Source organism: Lynx canadensis, chromosome C2 (genome assembly GCF_007474595.2).
Source record: "Lynx canadensis isolate LIC74 chromosome C2, mLynCan4.pri.v2, whole genome shotgun sequence".
Lineage (NCBI taxonomy): Eukaryota > Metazoa > Chordata > Mammalia > Carnivora > Felidae > Lynx > Lynx canadensis.
The window spans coordinates 52,462,371-52,466,572 of NC_044311.2; positions in this window are offsets into that span (position 1 = coordinate 52,462,371).

Here is a 4,202-nt window from a genome sequence, read left to right on the forward strand (position 1 = left end):
CTGCTCTGAACATTCTTGTAACAGTTGATCTCCTGGTACAATTGGATATGATCTTACCTTTAAACTCCATACCTAAGAGTGGAATTGCTGTATCATAGAGTATGTGAAGTTTCAAATTTACTAAGCAATGTGAAACTTTCCTAAAGTGGTTATACAAATTTCTTCCCCCCCACCCCGCCCACCCTGTCAATAGTGCATAAAAGTTCCTATTGCTCTACTTTCTCACCACAACTTGGTATTATCAGCTTTTATTTTAGCCAAATTTAAATGTTTTTGCTTTAAATTTACATTTCTGATTGCCAGAAAGGTTTAGTATCTTTTCATTTGTTAGCCACTTCAATTTCTCATTTTGTGAAGTGTCTACCTAAATGTTTAGCCAGTTTTCCTATTGTTACGTGGTTTTTTCGTACTGATTTGAAAGCACTCTTGATATATTCTGGATATGTTGTTTGATTATAATGAGAAAGTATTTATGGGATGACTGAATAATATCTCTTCTCAACCTACTTAATTCCTTCCTGTTCATTCACTGGAGTGATAGGATATACATTAAGATATGGAATAATATCAGTGTTCATTCTGCCTTCAGTTGTGAGCCATTGTTTGATATCTTTGTTACGTGCCATTTTTATCCTAAAGATAATTCAAAATGATCTCTGAAGGTTTAAAAAGAGCTCTTCCATGTTTATAAGAAAAAAGACTTGATTTCTAACTTGCCTTAAGATATTTCAAAGACTTTTTTTTCTTTATTTTCCCATTTTCATTGCTTAAAAAAATACCTAGCTCAGAAAACATACTTTGAATGTTTGGTGGGAAAAAAATAACAGGGAAAGAAAAACAGGGAGAAAGGATGAAAATCATAATATATATGAGTCAAATGTGGTTTTTTTAAATTTTTTTCTGATGATTCTTGATCCTGTTCATGTAACTGTGATGAGTGTAGTAGAACCATAAAATATAATTGCTTCAAATGATCATTTCAGAGCCATTATGTTTGGTTCCTCTTTTTGGTTAAGTTCTATTCATTCTTTAAGAATCACTTCAGGTGTCACCCTCTCTTGGAAATCTTAGTTATCTGTTGTCCATCAGGCTGAGTTGGAGCTGTGTTCCTGTTCTGTATTCTTTTTGAATATCTATATTATAGAACTTACTACTACAGTGTTACAAAAGTGGATTTTCTTGTCGGCCTCTTTTACTGGACTTTGTTTCTTTAGAACTTTTGTAGGTCATCTCTCCTCACCACCTATAATAGTGCATATATTAAGTCTTTAAAAAAAAAAAGAAAGTTAATGGGAAGTAGGGAGAGCCATGCCCTCCTCAGCACTCTCTACTCTAATAGATCATTCTCTTAAAGGGTTAAGTTAAAAGTTTAGTAGTTTCCATTACTGAACTGCAAGATTAATTATATAGGAACATTCTTACAATTAACTACTCTCACAATTAATTTCTCTCTGATTTTTATTAAAAACTGTCCTTAAAAAATTCTTTTGTTTAGGCTTTCTAGTATTTGATCATGCTAAAACAAATACAAGCAGATTGTGGGTTTTGAGTGTTTATCATTTTCTTGCAAGTGAATCCCTTCTCTAAGAGGCATTAACTTTGATCTTCATTAGATGGGATAAAATGAATTTTTGTTCAGGTTTAACCCTTAAGAGTCCCTTGAGGACTACAAATGGATCTTCTCTGAACACATTCAATAGAAGTTCTGTTGGGTGTCATTCATGATTTCATTGTTAGTTAAAAGTATTCTCCATATTCTCTGTATTTGCTCCTAGACAAATAACGATTCCTTCTCATTGTGTTTGGTTGAAGGCAGAGTAAGAGAGGAAAGTAGGGGAATTATTACAACTAACCCTGTTATTACCATCCTTTTTTTAAATTTATACCTCTAAGTCCTGTTTCCTGTTTCCAAAGAGATAGGATTTGAGAAATAGTCAAGTTTTATTTCATTCTATTATTTAACTTATTCTTTTTTATTTTTTGAAAAAATTATCTGACTTGAAAGATTTTACTATATATTTGAAAACTACTTTTTTGTGGAATATGAAGAATGCTTTTTCAATCAGGTGTACTGCTACTTTTTGCTGTTTACAAAATGTAGTTGGTGGGTTTGGTTTGGGCCTCTGGAGTCAGATTTGCCTCCATTAGCATTTGGCCTTGAGTGACTTCGGATAATCAGTGAAATCCTCATGCCTCAGTTTCCTCAGTGGTAAAAGTTGGATTTTAAGTTGAGCATTAAATTAGCTAATACACATAAAACATTTAGAATAATTGCTAGTACATAAAAATTCAGTAAACACTGACTTTCATTTTTTTATTGTTATTATTTAACAGTGTTATGTGAGTTAACTGAACCAGAACTCACTATAGAAGGAGAACAAAACTATTGGTTATTTGTTATCTCAGACAGATATAATAATTTTATATCTTTGCTTCTTGGACAAGATAAAGAGCCAGGCAAAGATGACTATTTTGAGGTCTATTAAAACAAATTATTATAATTGGTTCATGAAAGGCTTCATTAATATCATATTTGATTTCAGAATACATAATTAGCATAAATTTGCACTGACTAACTACTCCTAAGCTGTTTTTGCTTCATTAGATTTATTTTATCAGCCTTTGATTTTAAATTTTCATAGAATTTCAGATATGATACATCTAGACTTTTTCTTTATTATGTCACAAACTATTCTAAATGTTCAGAACATATGGCCATACTTTTATCCTAAAGAACATTAGGTATATATCACACATGCTTCATACCTGTTTTATTTGTGCCGTCAACTTTAATGCTTTCTTTATTTAGTCACTTCATGCTGTTATTACCATTCCTATTGATATTTTATATAGAATGATTTATTTACTTTCTAGTTTCCTTTTTTCTCTTTTTCCTTTGCTAACTTTCTTTTTTTGTACCTCTCTCAACCATTTTGGTAATCTCAAATTCTGTCAGTTTTAAAACATGGCCCTAAAATTCTTTGATACTTCTCCCTTTAAGGAACAAGTCCATGTCCTCTCCCTCTGACCCTTGCTTTGTGACTACTTGCCCATTAGAATACAGCGAAGAGATACTGTACCAGTTTCCAGATCTAGGACTTAAGAAACTGGTATCTTCCACTTTCTGTCTCTTGGGACACTTGCTCGTAGAGACTAGTCTCCACACTGTGAAGAAGCCAAACTGCCTTGTGGAAGGGCCACATATAAGTGTTCTGACACCTCCAACTGAATTCCTACCTTGCAGCTAGCAACAACCATTAGGCCCATGACTGAGCAAGTCTTTAGAGAAATTCAGCACCCCCAGTGGTGAAATCAGTCCCAGCCTTTGTGTTGTCCCAGTTGGTGCTGCATGAAGCAGAGGCAAGCTACTCTGCACCCTACCCAAATGCCAATTCATAAGCAAAATTAATGATTGTGGTCATTTAAAGCATGAATTTGGGTCGGTGTGTTTCATAACAAGGATAACTGACATAGAAGGGTGAATGCTTTTCCTTTCTTCATAATAACATTTTTAAGGGAGTAAAATTGTTGGAAGTAGTTCTCAAAATTTAACCTTGGAAGCCATTTGGTATTTTCTGCATAGGAATGTCTGTTTAGAATGTCTGTGTCTTAAGAATGTCTATGGAAAGTATTTAAAGATATATGATAACATATATAAATAAAACAGAAGAAGAATTTCATCACTTTTTTCTTGTCTTTGAAGGTGTTATATTACTTGTACTTTAACTGATTACAGTAACTCCAATTGTATTAACATCATCATCATTGCTATTATTGTCTTATTTTATATATATCAAGGATGGCAAATATGGAGCATTGACCCCCACTTCTTTAGCCTGCGTGTATAACCTACTGCTAGTTGATTGGTTTACTTTTTCATGCTGAGTCCAAATGTAACTTCAGAATTCCCAACAGACTACTTCCTACTATTAACATCTGTGCTGTTGCAATGGACATCTGAAATGAGACCTATAGGTTATAATGTAATTTATAAATATTTAAAATTTTTACATAGAATATCACCATCAAGTATAATTCTCTCCATTTCCCAACTTTGCCCCCAACTCCTGAAACAACCTTGATGCCACCATCACTCACCATCACTCTGCTTACCTCAAAGCATTCCTTTTATTTTTGAGAGGTCTCTGCGTCACATACAAATTTTTTGCCCTTTCTCTTTATTTAACCTCTCCTGTAGCTTT